General features: G+C 37.6%; 1 long non-coding RNA gene across 2 annotated transcripts in view; it reads left to right on the top strand.

Annotated features, from left to right (window-relative positions):
* Positions 1–19,585, top strand: part of LOC108709505 — a 159,348-nt gene that overhangs the window by 31,449 nt on the left and 108,314 nt on the right. For both annotated transcript variants that reach the window (XR_005965814.1, XR_005965815.1), the window contains exon 2: positions 17,658–17,749. This is a non-coding gene — a long non-coding RNA (uncharacterized LOC108709505). The remainder of the gene's footprint in view (positions 1–17,657; positions 17,750–19,585) is intronic.

Raw genomic sequence — 19,585 nt, forward strand, 5'->3', positions numbered from 1 at the left:
AGATCACTAGCTGCATTGATTCAGTTAAGTTACTCCTGACTGGCAGGCTACATGTATCACTGAAATTTAAAGGTATAGTGTCCTGTCAAATAAATCCATCAACTTTTCCACTGTGTATGTGTATTGCGGGTCAGAGAAGTTCCCAGGGAGGGGTATTACATTTCAGCCTGTCCTGACCCTGGGTGGAGGTACCCAGTGTACCTGATCTCCCATATAGTGGAGGCACAAGACTCCTGTAGCGCACACGCAACTAAATGCATGCTAGTAGCAGTGGCAGAAGAGGGCTATATAAAATTTCCATAAAGTTAGTTCTTCAGTATTAAGAAAAGTAAGTCAATTATATTAGTGTGACATTTGGCATCCCATCTATCTTAAAGTGGAACTAAAGCCTAAAATAGAATAAGGCTAGAAATGCTGTATTTAGTAAACATAAACATGAACTTACTGCATCACAAGCCTAATCAAACAAATTATTTATGCTTTCAAAGTTGGCCAGGGGGGTCACCAAGACTGTGCACATGCTCGGTGTGGTCTGCGCTGCTTAGGGATTGTCATAAATTATCAAAACAGCACAAGTGAAATAATATCTGCCAGAAGCCAATACAGCAAGACTGATTAATAATCAGAATATACAGACTGCACTGGGTCCTGTGTTGTCATGTAATCTAATGTGGATTTTATAGTTTATGTATTGTTTAATACAAACTTTCTCCAACTCTGCAGAACCAGTGGCTGCAGCAAAATAATCCTCCAAATAGAATCCCAGTTTATCTGTTTAAATCTGGCTCCATGATATTTGTCCCTGCAGCTGGAGTTGGATCCAATGCAAATCCCTGCACAGTTGCTGACTGCTCTACAGGGAAACAAACAAAGCTGCTTGAGTTCTGCATGGCTGGGAAGTAAGGCTGGGGCTCCCCCTGATGTTCATAAATATGAATGTTTTCCTGCAGAGCAGTTAGGGACCATCTGACAATTCCTATCCACAGCAGTAAATGAAGGCAGAATTTCACTGCATACAGTCAGGTTTCTTATAAAAACGGTACACATTTTTTAAGTGACGTATATTGAGATAGGTTTATTTTTCTTTAAAGAAAGTAAAAATGGGATTTTATTTTTTTGCCTTTACATGCACTTTAATTCACAGAGAATTCCACTCTGTATTTATTCTGACTATATTATTTTTGGTCAATTCCTTTTATTTTTATTAATTTGGTTTTAGAGGAATTATTATTCCTTTAAGAATTTACACGTTTTCAATGAATAAATGACAAACATGTTTGGGGCAATTTTTTTCAATCATTTTTTATTTTTTTTTACTATAAAATCCGAATTTTTTGTGGAAAAAAACCTAAATTTTTTTGAGATTTATTATACACCGAGCATGGAAAAAATCAGAATCTGAAAATCCGGCATCTCGGATGGGAGATGTCCCTATCCTATTTGGAAAATACAAATATTTTGGACTTTTCAGGGCAAAAATCCAGCTTTTCGCTACATTTTTTCATGTTTGTCCCCAATCTGATTAAATTGTGATTTTTTTTTTTAATAATAAATAAGGTTCAATAGTGGAATCTAGTTTGGTCTGACTTTTTTATTAAAATACTCTTAATTTTGATAAATATGCCCCCTTATTTATTAATCTGGGATCAGTTACTATATTGCTGATTGCAACTGAATTAATTTCACATTATTGATTTCATAGTATACAATAACTGTATGAATACAGTTTAGTATTTAAAACACATTTTTTTAAGCAAGCAGAGTGAAATAATAAATAAGATAACCAGCTCTTTACAATAATAAATATTGTACTATAAATATCTCAAACACACATCTGTGTCCACTCCTCGGTGAACAAGAGATATTTTTATAGCTCCAAAACTTGGTTCTGGTGTCTGTAAAACACTACATTCTGATCACTGGTTAATTAGTCAATCAGCTGCATATAAATTCAGGACCACTAGGGGGTGGCACTAGTGTCAGGGGCATGGCACTAGTGCTAACATTTCCTAAGTGTTAATATTTCAAAAGGCAGTTGAACTAGGCAATGCCAAAATTCTATTGCTGGCGGCTGGGGACATTTCCCCCAACCCTGGCCCTTACACTATCCCAGTTATATCACAACCTCCTTCCCTTCAGTGTAAATTCCAACATCACAGAACTCCCTATTTCCAAGAACACAGTTCATCTTTCCTGTGCTCTCTGGATTGCCTGCTCTATTTGCAACAAACTCGCCGCTGTTCACGGCCATTTTATCACTAACCCCCTTCAGCCTACTTGCAATTACTGAAACCTAGCTTACTCCAACTGAACTGCTTCACCTGCTGCTCTGTCCTGTGGAGGCCTACAATTTATTCATACTCCCAGACCTGGAAACAGAGCTGCGGTGTCGTGGGATTACGTCTCTATCCCAGCTGTTTTTCCACCTAATCCTTCTCTTTTCTCCTGTTTCACTTCGCACAGTTGTGATCAACCTCATGGACCAACCTCACAATTTTTTTGACAACTTTGCTGCTTGGCTCTCTAACTTCATTTCATCTGATGCATCTGATAAATCATATTAGGTGACTTTAATATACCTGTTAACAATCTTAACAACTTTGCTATCTCACTAGGCTTATCACTATGCTCAAACTCCTCCTCTCATTTACCAATGGTAAATCTCTGGATCTTATATTTACCAGATTCTGTTCAATCTCTTAATTTAATAACTCACCATTTGCCCCTCTGTGATCACAATCTGCTCACATTTCAACTCTCACTAACTCCACACCCTGTGCTGTTCCCCAAACATTTAAATACTGTGACTTGCAAACACTAGACATGTTGCCTCTCTCTTCTTCTTCACTCTAATATCTCAGCCACTTCAGCACACTCACCACTGCCCTTAATTATCTTGCCCCTGCCAAAACTAAATGCACTAGACCTAAACAGATTCAACCTTGGCATTCTGCTCATACAAAAGCTCTCCAAAGACCTTCACTAAAGCATTGCTGGCACAACTGGAATTTAAATTCTGTAGTTAGAAATCTGCCCTGCTCTCCCATAATACCAGCCTTTCCCTAGCCAAGCAACAAACTTTACTACACTCATTAACTCCCTTTCTAAAAGACCAGCACAATTTTTCTCTACTGTTACACTTTTTTTTCCCCTTCCCCACCCCCTCCATGTGCATCTGTCTCTGCTCAAGATATTGCTAAGCACTTCAAAAACAAAATGGAAACCATCAGAAGTGACATTACACTAGTAAACCCCCCTACAAATTTACCACCCTCCATTCATACTCCCCAGTCTCTTCTGTGGTCCTTCTTTGCCATGCCTTCTTTCACAAAGTCTCAAAACTTTTGGCTTCAACTCATCTTACTACCAGTCCATTTGATACCATTCCTTTCAAACCTATCAGCAATGCCAATTCCTGTATAATTAAAGCCTTAACTCATCTTATTTAATTCCAACTCTCCATTTAATCGTCTCAACGAAAACATGCACTTGTCATCATCATTCTGAAAAAAAACCCTCTCTTGATCCCTCCAATCTCCATAACCTCTGACCCATCTCTCTGCTACCTTTCATCTCTAAACTACTTGAGTGCTTAGTCTATAACCTACTAATGCTATTCCTCTCTAACAATAACCTGCTCGACCCCCAAAAATCTGGTTTTAGGCAACAACACTCCACTGAAACTCCGCTGTTTTCCTTCGTCGGAAACACTGAAAAAATTAGTGAAACGCATTGAAGTCAATGGATATTGTGACACTTGACAATTTTTCTGTTTTGTCCAATGCATTTAATTTAAGGGGCGTAAAAACAATTTTTACACAATCGTCTTTTTTGTCGCAGTGAATTTTTCACCAGCGAAATTTCACAGCAGTTTTGTGAAACAATTCACAGGTGGCGAAATGAGGAAATTCATCGCGAATCCATGCCTCACGAATAAATAAAACTAGCCCTAACTAGACTAACTAATGGCCTTTTACAGCTAAAGCCAACAACCACTTCTCACTACTAATACTGCTTGATCTCTCAGCTGCATTTGACACTGTGGATCATCCTCTCCTCCAGTACCTCCATTTAAGTGGCCTTCAGGACATGACCCTGTTCTGGTTTTCTTCTTACCTCATTAATCGTTCCCTCTGTGTCTCTAACAATAGAGTAACATCTTCCTCCCTATCTCTTTCTGTTTGGGCCCTTTATTATATTCTCTCTATACTTCCTCCCTTGGAAAACTAATCAACTTTGGTTTCCAATGCCACCTCTATACTGATGATACTCAGATCTATCTCTGTTCATCTGATCTAGACCCAGAGTTCATAACTCAGGTATTTTCCTGTCTGTCAGTTATCTTTACTTGGCTGTCACAATGCTACCTTAAATTAAAATGGAAATAGTTCTCTTTTACACAACTAACACCCATAACATCGAAGAAGTATCTATGATAGTTAACAATTCCACTAAACATTTCTCCATATACTTTTTTACAGTCAACTGAAATTTGTGATCAAATCAGGAACAAGAAACATAAGAAAAATTATATATATTATGCAAAAACCAAAAGCCCCCAATAGCAGTGACAGCAGCTGAAAGCTAAACATAGAACATAGTGTATATTGGATTACTGCATATTCTCCTATTACCTCCAAAAATTGACATAACAGTGCAGAAGGGTCATGGAGTATGGAAAAGGATGGAGGAACCCAGTTCTAATGTAAGAAGCCCTGGTGGTACAGTGGGGCAGCGGGGACACCTGGCGTGTCTTCTGCGGGGGTGCCCGCAGCAGATGAGCTGCTGGATTTCTTCATTATCTGCGAAGCGCATGGTCGCTTCCGTGTTTTTGTGCTGTGCCTTATGACGTCATTGTGCAATGGCACGAAGTTTGAACATTTAAAGGGGCCTTGGGAAGTTACTCATTGCCCAATGTAAAGGTCGTTCCTGAAGTTCCTGGGTACTAACACTAGTTTTTTGATCCTTGCCTTTCCCTGACCTTTCTGTCTGCTGCCTGAATTTGACCCCTGCCTGGTTTTGACTATTCTTGTATACCTCGCATTGCCGCCTGGTTTTGACCCTGGCCTGTGACCCCAACCTTGCTACTGCAATCTGATTTGGTACTGCATTGCCCATCTGGTTTTGACCCTGCCTGTTCAAGCCTCACTGACTGCTCCCACATCCTATCCACTCATCTTTGGTTCCCATGCTTGCCCAGAACTCTCTCCCTGGTTCTCCCACAATAAGACCTGGTGGCATCTGAGTAGCGGAGGGCTCCACCCAAAGTCAAAGGCAGCTGCAATAGGCAGAAGAGTGGGCAGTGACTGGAACCTTGGAGTTAGTTCTGGGTTTGGAACACCTTATGTTGCATCTAATATCTGATGTTGTGTGGAGTCCAATGTATGTTTTAAAGGTTATTTTGGAGAATATATATATATATATATATATATATATATATATATATATATATATATATATATATATATATATATATATATATATATATATACACATATATATATATATATATACACATATATATATATATTTTACATTTGTTTACATTATTGCCGCATGAGCATTTTAATTTTGATAAAAAGAAGGAACACCAGAAGGAGGATGAGAATAGCAGATTTTGCATTTTTGCAAGCTCGATTGGTGAAAAATTAGTGGAGCATTGCCGATTGTTCTATTGCTTGGAAAACATATGATAATAGGCTGTGATGCCCTATTGCCTTGGAGGGGGGGGGTGATAGGGACAAATTTTATTTACAAAATGGGGCCGTTGGATGACCACTTCCTGCCATACTTTAATATAGTGCTTGGCAAGGGGTGGGTCTTTCTCTTTTGCTCCAGGTGTCCTAACCATCTGGATGTTCCCACTGAGCCTGGGTACACCAAGGCCCAGTAAAGTCCTTTTGCCCTAGAGGGACCAGTACCTCTAGTGTTAAGTCGGGGAGCAGGGCCCACTGTGAAAAATTCCAGATAGAGACAGTATTAGATCTGTAATAGTACTCTCTAGGAGAGTAAGATAATGAGAGAGAGAGCAGCAGCTTTGTGCTCCATCAAGGATTGTAGCAGGGAGTAGCTTCCCAAGGCTCTTAAATTGCCTACAGTGGAGGGACCACAGTGGATAGGCTGACAAGCTTTAAGTTCTTCTTCCTGACCACTCCACTGAAAAGGATCCAATCCACTTTTGAGGTATATCTGCCTGGAGGTCTGTCTTACTACCTTGACTACATCCACAGGGGAGTCACATTATTAGCTTTCTCATCCACTTGTCCTAGCCTGATGATGTTATTCTGCATATGTTTCATTGCTTTGTAAGTAAACCCTGTGGATCATTTGTCTCTGACAAATAAATATAGAAGGAAAGACGTTAATTGTAGTGATGAGCAACCCGTTTCTCTTTGCAGAAAATTCGGGAAACAGTTCCCAGATTCACTACATAGCTGCACTGTTGGCTTAGCTCAATCTAGTCAGTGGCTGACTCAGGATATGCTTCATAAAGCTTTAATAAAAATGAATGTGAAGAAGGTGCTGGGGCCAGATGGAACACACCCCTGGGTTCCTAGTGAATGGAATTATGAGCGGCAATCAGCATGGCTTTATGAAGGATAGATCAGACAAATTTGATTGCTTTTTATGATGAGGTAAGTAAGATGCTGGACAGTAGCGGGGTCAGTAGACTGCTTTCTAAACTAAGGTCTGTTGGGCTTAATGAAGCCATTTGCACATGGATAGGGAACTGGCTACAGGATCGGGTACAGAGGGAGGTCGTTAATGGTACATTCTCTACTTGGAGTAAGGTTCTTAGTGGGGTCCCTCAAGGCTCGGTATTGGGTCCACTTTTATTTAACTTCTTCATTAATGACTTAGGAGAAGGCATTGTGAGAAATGCATCAGTGTTTGCAGATGGCACAAAACTATCCAGCCCAATTAATTCCATCCAGGATGTGGAATCCTTGCAACACGATCTTGACAAACTGGCAATCTGGGCAACTAAGTGGCAAATGAGATTCAATGTTGATAAATGTAAAGTCATGCACCTGGGATGTAACAATTTACAATCCATAATTGAAAAGGACCTTGGAGTCCTTGTAGATATTAAACTTGGCTGTGGCAAGAAATGCCAATCAGCAGCTTCAAGGTCAACTAATGTATTGAGCTGTATTAAAAGGGGCATTGATTAGCAGAAGAAGGTGGTTATTTTTCCATTGCTCAGAGCACTGGTAAGGCCCCATCTAGAATGTGCAGTACAGCGTTGGTCCCCAGTGCTTAAACAGGATGTTATTGAATTAGAGAGGGTGCAGATAAGGGCAACTATGCTGGTAAAAGTTATGGAAAATCTCAGCTATGAGGAAATACTGGCCAAGCTGGTGTTCTTCATGCTGGAGAAGAGGCTCTTAAGGGGTGATATGATAACTATGTATGTGTATATATATATATATATATATAGATAGATAGATAGATAATTTTTTTTTGACTTCCTCTGTATCAACTAGAAGTTAGGCAGGTTAATACATAGACTTAAAAGGTTGAACATGATGGACGTGTCTTTTTTTTTCAACCTAACTTACTATGTTACTATGTAAATATAAGGTATTTTACAGATGACTGCAAGGAGAAAATATAAATGAACACGTGGACACTTTGGCAGACCATAACTCTTGTATCTACAGTTGATATGTTTTGTATCTGTCTAGTCTGCATCATAAAATAAATTATTCTGGGCTTAGTGACCCCCTGCATAAAAACAGACACCCCCAGCATTTAATGGTTACCTATAGTTATCCTAACATAGAAACAATGACCCCAGCACTAGGGTCACTAATCCATTTTATGTAATGGGCCACTGTTTTATTTTATGATGCCAACTAAACAGATACAAAATATATATTTACTGTAGATACAAAAGTCATGGTCTGTCAAAGTGTCCACATTTTCATTTATATTTTCTCCTTGCAGCCATCTGTCTCTTCTTCTGTTGTTACAGTTATGGGAGCTCTAGCTTAGAGGGTAAAAACACTAGTAGTGCTTGTTCAGATCCATCCAGCAAAGTGAGTTATTTCTGTAATTTCTTTTGATTTGTTTTAAAACATTTTCATCCACTTAGAAATTGCTTCATTAAGCGTGCACATTCCCAAAGCCTACCAGGGATACCTTCCGTCTTTATTTTTGAAGTATATAAACTGAGCTCCTTTGGTCCTCTGACTTTAGGTTGGCCATAAGATTTTTACTATTTTGCAGCATATCATTAATATTTTGTTAGTTTTATGTGTTTTCATGGGGTTTGATGCAAATAGGCAAATATGTATTATTGGAAAACTTGTGCAAGTAATCATATGTGTTCAATACAGCCACAATTCCCTACTTGTCTTCAGGCTTAATAATTGGAGATCTCAGCCTCTGTGATTACCTAATGTTATGAATTAAAGTACTACTGTACCACATAATTTAAACTGCAATATACACCTTTGTTTAAAATGAGCCAAACAAGTAAGGCTTGTAATGAATATGAAATTGTTTTATTACAAAAAATCAATATTTTTCTCATATCTCTCATTATCAATTATTAGTGGATCATGCTTCATAAACCCTTCTTCCTCATAATTAGCTTAGTACAGTGTCTCACTGAGCCAGTCCTGGTCCTCGCACAGAAGCGGCTTCTGACTTCCCTCCGTGGTCCCCAGCATGGTTGAACGAAACAGAAGATAGGCACGGGGGGCCAGGGGGGTTCCGGCTTGGGGAGGGGGGGCCAGAGGGCTCTTTGCATCTGGGGTGGGCAGCAGCCACGGTTGGCCCCAGGCCCCTCAGTCTGACTCTGGCTCAGCATCCACAAGTCTCTGCTCGTCCCCCCTATATCAGAATTACTGATAAGGAGGAGTTCATTTATAAGCATGTTTATCTGTGAATTAGAATAATCTTCTGTTTCTGCAAGTATTTTTAAGAACCATACAGATGGGAGTAAGTGTAAAATAAAAGTGCTCTGCATTACACTAGAAATTAGAAATCAAGAAAATATTTTTGTTCACTAATACAATAGTCAGAATGCATGTCCAATATAAGCTATACCAAGGTTATGTATATTTGTTTAAAATAGTATAATGTTTAAAATGGTAATTTAAACAGTTACTTAATTTATACTGTACTACGTTTTTACACTCATTACTTTTCTTACCATTTAAGGGGGTCACAGTTATAAAAAGAGTAACAAATGCGAAATGTGAGATGAAAAACATATTGGGGGCACTAACACCATTAGTGGCAATATTTAATAAAACATATACACAAAGATATTTAAAAAATGGGAAACAGAAAGGTAACCTTGTAAAATAACTTGTGCTGGCACCATACACGTATTTACACAGAAAGAGATAAAAACGCAAAGCAGACAGAGAGAGAAAATACACTTATAGAAAGAGAAATTCACACCAACAGACACAAATCAATAGATGGAGACATGCACACATGCACACAGAGACACCATACACATTAACATAGACATGGTGATATGCAAGTACAAAAATAGGCATACCGAGAGAGGGAGAAAGAGATTCAGATATGGAGCGAAGAGACAGAATGAATAAACACAGAATGGTGCATGTGCTCAATAAAAGGAAAGGATAATGCCAGGAGATACATAGAGAGCACACAGAGGGTTACAAAGAAAATGAAAAGAATTTAAGAGACACACATATTACCAGACAATGAAAGAGTCACACATGTACAGAGAAACAGAATACAGCCTTGCAAGATAACATAGACAAGGACAAAGCTTCCTCCAAGCATTCAATATTATTTTGCAGTACAGTTGTGTTCAGCTCTTCAGCCGAATTTTTAAAACCACAAAGTTGATTGAAAAAAGGTTTTACACTTTTAACACAAGGGGAGAAGGGAATATGAGAGGAAATGGAGAATAGTGCTCATGTGAAAAGGTAAACAACATGAGTATTTAATGAGGGTTATCTGACAAATGTCCCCTGGTTGTTGCATTCATAGACTACAACAAAAGGAGGGCCTCCTGCTTCAGAATGGACATTTCTGGGCACAGACAGGCAGAAGCCATAGGGAGCAGTCGTCACAAATATCATGCTGGTTTCTCTTTAATAGTCCACTGGTATTCAAGTAAGACAGACTGTCATTTTGATATGTATTACTATACAATTTGCCATAACTATATTACAAGCAGTGGTGTTTTCAGGGTTATTCTGCTATGTTTCACTAATGTGAATAGCACAACTGCACTCTATAGACTTAAGGTGGCCAGGTTCTCACCTTGTCTCAAAAACGGCACTGATTAAATGAAATGCTAAACAGCAATTTCCTCATTGTCATATTTTACGCATCATTTGCCATTGTTGCCCCCCTCATAAGAAACACACACAAAAGAAAATGAAAAAGACTTCACAGTGGTTACATGTCATTTGATATGGTTTTAGGACGTTAGCATAAGTTAATACATTTATCCATTTTCAGTGTGTCTTGGTTTTCATGATCTTGTTTCTTTCACCCCATTTTCTTTGTTTTTTGCTAAGAAGAACCTGTTCTTGTTCTTTGACGCTGTATTCTGCTGCATTACTGACAACAGTTCTTATTCCTTCTGCCACTCCTTCTCTGCTGCCAATACGTGATCAGAGTACAGAATGGCAACTTCTGTATTGGCTTCAGTCAAGCTGTCAGCTGTTACATAACTACGTGTTAGAGACTGGCAAAAGGGATTTGTTTCCTTGTTTACAATGCTTATATTTGTCATATATATTTTAGGCTGCCTCTGTTCAATCACTCCAGTAAGCTTGGGCATTTGAGGAATATATGAGCTATGTGAAAAGGGAATTTAATGTGTACCCAAACTGCACAATGGGTACACAATGGAAAAAAACAATCATCTGATGAATTCGCATTTTAAGTAAACTTACATTTTCTTAAGTAGACCTTGAGTTTACAATTTCACAAATTTGAATCTGAGTTTTTTTTTCTAATTTAAAACCCCTGAATAAACCAGAGTTCTCAAAGATCTTGATTGATAGGTTATTTATGAAAAAAAAATAATTAGCAAAAACTTGGTTGTGTTAAATCATGCGAAAGAACTTGATCATACTATTATCTCAATCTCTTAACATAACATAGTAAGTTAGGTTGAAAAAAGACACACGTCCATCAAGTTCAACCTTTTAACTCTATTTTAACCTGCCTAACTGCTAATTTATGCAAAGGAAGGCAAACAACCCCATTTGAAGCCTCTCCAATTTAGGCTGACTCCAAAATGACTATCAGACTAGTCCCTGGATCAACTTGTACTGCAAGCTATCTTCTATAACCCTGTATTCCCTCACTTGCTAAATGACCATCCAACCCATTCTTAAAGCTATCTAATGTATCAGCCTGTACGACTGATTCAGGGAGAGAATTCCACATCTTCACAGCTCTCACTGTAAAAAACTCCTTCCGAATATTTAGTCGGAACCTCCTTTCTTCTAATTGGAATGGGTGCTCTTGCATCAGGTGGAAAGACCAACTGGTAAATAAAGCATTAGAGAGATTATTATATGATCCCCTTATATATTTATATGTAGTTATCATATCACCCCCAGCGCCTCTTCTTTAGCGTTAACAACTTAGTTGCCCTTCTCTGTACCCTCTCTAATTCAATAATGTCTTGTTTGAGCACTGGAGACTAAAACTGTATGGCATATTCTAGATGTGGCCTTACCAGTGCTCTATACAGTGGAAGAATGACCCCCTCCTCCCGAAAATCAATTCCCCTTTTAATACAGCTCAAGACCTTATTTGCCCTTGAAGCTGCCGACTGACATTGCTTGCTACAACCAAGTTTATTATCTACAAGGACTCCAAGGTCCTTTTACATTATGAATTTGCCAAGTGCAGTCCCATTAAGGGTATAAGTGGCTTGGATATTTTTACATCCCAAGTGCATGACTTTATATTTATCAACATTGAATCTCATTTGCCACTTAGCTGCCCAGATTGTCAGTTTGTCATTATCCTGTTGCAAGGATGCCACATCCTGAATGGAATTAATTGGGTTGGATAGTTTCTTGTACTGCAAACACTGATACATTACTTACAATACCCTCCCCATAGTTATTAATGAACAAGTTAAATAAAAGTGGACCCAATACCGAGCCCTGGGGAACCCCACTAAGAACTACTTCATAAAGCCCAACAGACCTTAGTTTATAAAGCAGTGGGGGATGGTATCAAACGCTTTGGCAAAATCCAGATAGATCACATCTACTGTTCTCCCACTGTTCAACATCTTACTTACCTCATCATAAAAAGCAATCAGATATGTCTGACATGACCTATCCTTCATAAAGCCATACTGATTGCCGCTCATAATGCCATTTACTAGGACAAAATGTTTAATGTGATCTCTTAACAAGCCTTCAAATAATTTGCCCACCACAGATGTCAAACTTACTGGCCTATAATTGCCAGGCTGAGATCGTAATCCCTTTTTAAACATTGGAATGACATCAGCTTTTCTCCAATCCATAGGTTCCATACCAGATGAAAGCGAATCGGAGAAAATCCGAAATAGGGGCCGGTCTAAAACTGAACGAAGCTCTCTTAGAACCCGGGGGTGTATGCCATCTGGCCCTGGCGAGTTGTTTATTTTTATTAAAGCTTTATGAATCATATCCTGAGCCACTGATTAGAGCCATCAGTGCAGCTATGAAGTGAGCCTGGGGAACTCTGACTCCTCTATTGTATACACTGAAGAAAATAACTGGTTTAGCGCATTTGCCTTTTCTGTATCTGTTACAACTATACTGGTACCATTTATTTAGGAGCAACACTCTCAATCTGCATCTTTTTACTATTAATATACTTATTTCCAATTTTGGAAGCGCATCTGAAAAGTTGCATCAATTTTGATGCTGGCATTAAAGTCAATGGGCGTCCAAATAGAGTTGACGCACATCGATTTTGAAGCAAACTACTTTTTGGACGAGCATCCAAAAATTCGCAGTGAATTAGTGGCAGGTGAATTTATTCGCCCATCACTAATTATTTTCCATCCTACCTATCCAAACCCCCCTGAATTGCTATTCTGCTTTTATTTTTGTTAGGAACAGTATGTTGTCTTAGCATGGGATTGTCTTCTGGAATAGGCAAGACTTAAGAAAGCATGCTAGCTATTCATGAAAAATGGATGGATATTTAGCTAGTGGGATATTGTAATATTTTCATTTTGCATGTCCTGAGACATTGGAGAGCTTGGGATCTCTTGACATAAAGTGGACAAAATGGAAACTATAATACATACTGTAGCTGAATTCAGTTCATGTGTGCTTCAAAAGAGCAAAACAGCTCTTTGAAGCCCCAGGTGCAAGCTGTACCCTCTGCCAGGGCAAAATTGTATAGATCAATAAAAGCAGCAGCACTCCGGTATTATTATTTAAAAAATGAAAAAACTTTACCTAAAGTGCCTTAAGGCACTTTAATTAAAGTTTTTTTCACTTTTTACAAATAAAACCGTGTGCAGCTGATTTTATTGATCTCTAATAAATAGCTGGTCACAACTCCTGTATCATAGTTGTATAGTTAAGTTGGGTTGAGAAAAAACCTTCCAAAAGAAACCCAGTACACATACATACATACACTTACAAACTATATATACTAATATCTATATTAATTGTAGATTTTAGTAGCACTATAGCCTTGGTTAATATGCTTGTCCAAAAAATCATCCAAGCCCCTCTTAAAGGCATTAGAACTTTACTTGCTTTAGTAGCCACAAAATGACACCGCATGGAATTAGACAACTTGTTATCTACAAATGCCCCTAGATCCTTCTCAGTTATGGATACCCTAACAAACTGCCATTTAGTGTATAACCTGCATTTATATTATTTTTGCTAAAGTGCATAATCTTGCATTTATCAAATTGAACCTCATTTTCTAGTTCGAATCATGCTACTTCTTTGATTTGACACTCGAATCGTACAACTTTTTCAAGTTGTAAGCGACCAAGATTTTCATTGTTTGCATCCTTTATGACCAATTTGAGACCTCAACGACTAACATGCATAGTTTCCGAACAAATATCTGTAATAAACTTTTGCAATTGCAATGTGTTAATACTTACCTTTTCTTATCAATAATGAACAATGTATTATTCACCAGTGAATGATTTTACATTGTGAGCAGGGCTAAACATTCGCCAAAATGCCATTTTAAACAGCGCTTACAATTTTAATTACATACCCCCTAATGTGTCATAGGCAACTGTGTATGCAATTTTTTCACACATTGGGCCAAGTTGCAGCTAACAATTGCAGATTAAAAATGTAAATATATTAGGGAGAAATGTAACAGAAGTCATAAACAGAGAAACAATTTCCACAAATAATGCAAATCAATTTTTGCAACCTAATATGCTTTATTAGACATTTATTGCATTTTCCTGCTCCAGGTTTTTAACTTTTAGCATTGGTATGGCTCCTGGGGGGGGGGGAGAATCGCACTGGCTGCACTAGTAGAGCCGAATTTCCATGTTTAAAAATGGAAATTCGCCTCATGGCAGGAGCAGCCCTGTATCTTTAATATAAATACTGCTAGAGAATCGAATACTGAATTTCATAGATATTGCTTGTATGTGTAAGTGAAATTGTAACTATGTGTTCTTTATCAGAATCACTTCTTAACAGCTTCTTAACATTTAATGGGATTATTATGGCTCACTTTAAAATATATAGTTGTGACAGCAGATAACAATGAATTGCCTAGTTTTAAGGGCTGGCAAATATAAATGCTCATAATTCTATGGGTATAAATAAACAGGTTAATCTATGTATACACTAATACATTCAGTCTAGTTTATTTTATTTTAGTGCAAAGGTTATTGTAGCATATGTACTCTAAGTCATTTCTGGTTTATGTTTACTGAAGTCAATTCTATTTACATAATAGTGAAGCCACCTTTGTAAATGGTTTCACTAGCAGATTGATTAACAAAGAAATAGAATAATGTATTGAGTGTGTCTGATAACAGAGCCCTTTCCTGATCCCCCATTGAGAGGCACATAGCTCTGCCTAGACGAAGCCCCGTCCAATCGTTTTTCACAGTGTCTGTACTCATGCCAGGCTATGGATTAACTAGGGAGTGATACAATGGCACATATGCTCCAGTGTCCAGTCCTGCCTATTCATATGTGTGTTACTTAGTCTAATAAGGATTAGAGTTAATGAATTGGAAGGAGTTAACAATATAAAGAGGCAATAGAAAAAGGCCTAAGTAGTGGTAATTCCATTTCATGTAGCTTTGGTGTTGCTTTTCTTTCAGCGAATAGGTGTAATCCTCTTTTAAATCAAAGGTGGTACTAAGTATGAATTTAAATTTGACATTTACAGCGACTGTAAGATTAAGTCTTCCAGAAAAAAAGTGTTTGAAAAGCCATCTGCTCTACAGGACCATGCTTCAACACAGCATCTTGCTAAATGTTTTCCAAAAGTTATGCAAAAAATTTGCATAAGGATTAAAAAAAACAGAGGAAAACTCAACAAAAAGAAATATAAATTAAAAAGGGCCCCTGTCTGTGCGGATGCTCTTAACTTTTAATAACCAAAAGCAATGACACCCCTAAAGTAACTTTGCATAAATCTGGAAATAATGTTCATATTGTCTGTGCTACATGTCATAAGCTACATGTTCATCATTTATCTACAATCAAGTGTTAAATATTCTGGGAAAAAGACTACAAATCACACTTCCCTGCAAAGAGGAGCCAGGTCAAGTGTTACTGCTGTGCGAGAAGTGGTTATGCAGCGGCATCATTTTCATATTTTATACAGCCCATTTCGGATTTGAAGTTGGAGCAGAGGTGGAAGAGAATACAAACATATAATTTCCCACCACCTGCTTTTGCCTATGATTGTTACATAAGTGAACATTTTAAGGCATTCATGTAGTGGTAGAAATAAGAAAATTGCCATATATATTCAATATTGCACCTGTATACCTGCGGGTGGATTAGCAAACAAGAATATATGGTATAGGATTTGGAAATTTTGGAAAATGTTTGTGATTTCTGCCTGTATTGGTGTCATTTCTGCAACATTTCAAACATAGAATATTCTTTTTAGAAATGGTTAAACTGAGATGCTCAATTTAGCCATCATTATTACCACTAGGTAAAAAATAAATAAAAATAAAGCATGAATAGACATATTTGAAGGCACTAGAAAAGAGTGGATAATGTACTTGCCTTTGCATTTTGTAAACATCTATTTTAACCCCTTTGCCTTCCAGAAAGGGAATGATTGTGATTCTTTGTGATGCTTAAACAATTAACCTGGAATCTAAAAATGTACATCTAGTGGCACTTTGTAAGTTCTGTGATGGCGACATAGATACTAAGGGCCCGAATAAGCAAAATTTGGTTTTGCACTTTTTCCTTTATTTAAGAAAAATGCAGAGGAAAAACAAGGACCTGAAAAAGTATGTTCCGAAATGACAAATAGTTGGGATTTATTAAAAGAAAAAAGTGGAAAACGCTGCCATGGTTGTATAGAAGTCAATGGGAACAACTTTATTTATTTTCTTTAAAGTTTACTGGGGGGAAAAAAAATCAGAAAAAAAAAAAATGTTAAACCTACAAACATTGCTAATGAATGGAAAAGTGACATACGCTAGTGTTCCACTAAACCGGTTTGATAAGTTTTGTCATGGTTTATATTGTCTCGACCTTAAAGGGATACTGTCATGGGGAAAAAATTTTTTTTCAAAAGGAATCAGTTAATAGTGCTGCTCCAGCAGAATTCTGCATTTCTCAAAAGAGCAAACAGATTTTTTTATATTCAATTTTGAAATCTGACATGGGGCTAGATATATTGTCAATTTCCCAGCTGCCCCAAGTCATGTGACTTGTGCTCTGATAAACTTCAATCACTCTTTACTGCTGTACTGCAAGTTGGAGTGATATCACCCCCCTCCCCTTTTCCCCCAGCAGCCAAACAAAAGAACAATGGAAAGGTAAACAGATGACAGCTCCCTAACACAAGATAACAGCTGCCTGGTAGATCTAAGAACAACACTCAATAGTAAAAGCCCAGTTCCCACTGAGACACATTCAGTTACATTGAGAAGGAAAAACAGCAGCCTGCCAGAAAGCATTTCTCTCCTGAACTGCAGGCACACGTCACATGATCAGGGGCAGCTGGGAAATTGACAAAATGTCTAGCCCCATGTGAGATTTCAAAATTGAATATAAAAAAAATGTTTTTTTCCCATGACGGTATCCCTTTAAAAATTGGTAAATATACCTCTACGTCTTTGGCAGGCAAAGGATTAATCCTCAAAAAAAATTTTGTACATTGATTTGCACTTACACTTAGTATAGGTACTATGTGAGGCATTATTATGATAAATCATTAGTTAAGGACTCAAAATATTCTTACAGACATCCTCAATAATGGTGGTATGACTCCAAAACCTCTGGCCAAGTTGCATCTTGAGTTTGTAACAAAAAGGGGGCCCAGTGTACACCAAAGTAAAGACGTATTTTATTGTGACATTCCTGAAAAACGCAATCATCAAAAATGTGACAACTATAAGTAAAAACTGTAATAACATTTCATATTAGTAGTGAACCTTTTTTTTAATTGTGACACATTTACCTGACTTCCCTTTACCTCTGCTTTTCTAGAAACACATATTATGATGTGAACCTGTATCCTAATTTGCAGTTAGGTTCCATCCCCATATGATTCTGAAAAGTCTTGTGGATACTCCAGATAGGTGAGTAGAATCAGGTCTCTTTAAAGGGATTCTGTCATGATTTCTATGGTGTAGTTTTTGTTTCTAAGATACACTGCAAATAATTCACTCTACCATGTAAAATTTAATTAGTAACCCAACAAGTGTATTTCTTTAGTTGTAATATTGGTGTGTAGGCAGCCATCTCAGGTCATTTTGCCTGGTCATGTGCTTTCAGAAAGAGCCAGCACTTCAGGATGGAACTGCTTTCAGGTATGCTATTGTTTCTCCTACTGCATGTAACTGAAAGTGTCTCAATTGGACATGGATTTTATTATTGAGTTATATCTACCAGGGAGCTGTTATTTTGGTTACCTTCCCATTGTTCTAATGATGGGCTGCTGTGGGGGAGAAGGGAGGGGTGATATCACTCCCACTTGCAGTGCAGCAGTTAAGAGTGATTGCAGTTTATCAGAGCACAAGTCAAATGACTGGGGACACCTGGGAAACAGACAAAATGTCTAGCGCCATGTTAGATTTCAAAATTAAATATAAAAAAATCGGTTTTGTTCTTTTGAAAAATGGACGTCAGTACAGAAGTCTGATGGAGTAGCACTATTAACTGATGCATTTTGAAAAAAACATGTTTTCCAATGAAGGTATCATTTTAAGCCTGTGATGATTCTCCAGGGATCCTATGTGATAGATACTTCTCAACTACATAATGTCATATATTGCCTGTACAGTTGCTTTCCTCAATATTCTGCATGACAAGGGGATTACTGTAGTAGATACAATTCTGAAGAAAGAGTGTTGTGTTATAACTGCTCAAGTTAATTTTATGTAACTATAGACTATAGATTCCTTCTCCAGCCCAGACGGTACAAAAAGCAAGTAAGGGCATAGTTGTTCTGCACTGTGCAAATAACGAATTAATTTTGGTGCAATTCTACTAGTATGTTGTATTTTTGTGACATTAATCATTCTGCATTCTTTAAATGAACTGTCAGAAGCAATGTTAAAATGTCACACTTGTTTTTTTTATTACATAGGAATATTTTTCAAAATATAGAAAGAAATACCATAACTATTTTTAAGGTCTTTTTTTTCATATTTCTGAAAGCAGCCTGTTCTACATAGTGGTGTCATTTGCTTTCTGTCGCCAATGTCACTGGTTTTTAAGCCATTCATTAGCATCGGGTGTCAGTTTAGAAGATGAATTCTTGCCCTGCTTTCCTTGCAGCTTTTGTTTTCTGATTGTAAATAGTATAGATCTAACATGATGGAGAGCTTTAGGGTCAAGGATCAGGGAATAGACACTGAAAATAGGATTCCTTCACAAAATTACACTAGTCAGAAAAATGGAACCTAAGATGCTGTCTGACAGCTTCCTAAACAGTTTATGTAGGTTAATGCTAGGTGCATGGGAATTTAAATATGTATGTACTGATATCCTTTAACACTGAAGCCTTAATTGTAAGCTTATGTAGCTAAATGTGGAATCCATTCCTTGTAATCATTTATGGTAATTAAGATCTAGTAACTAAAAAGCGGAAAATACTAAAATTACTGTTACACCTAGAGCTTGAATTGAACTACACCTGACAATCAACTATTTTACCTTTAGAGAACAGCATTAGTAGTAGACTTTGTGTTCCTGGGCAAAGAAATCCCAGTGACTTGGTGTACATATTGCTTCACAAGCAACAAAAATGTGATATAATATTGTGCTTTGTGGGCCCATAGCCTAAAAGGAGAAACAATCTGCCTACATAACCTAAATAAATCTATTCACAGAAAGTCAGCTGTTTATTTTACATCCACTTACATTAGAATGTTTCTGCATGCTGATTTCAAGTACAATTATAGCATTTTTTT

This window comes from Xenopus laevis, chromosome 2S (assembly GCF_017654675.1).
Source record: "Xenopus laevis strain J_2021 chromosome 2S, Xenopus_laevis_v10.1, whole genome shotgun sequence".
Lineage (NCBI taxonomy): Eukaryota > Metazoa > Chordata > Amphibia > Anura > Pipidae > Xenopus > Xenopus laevis.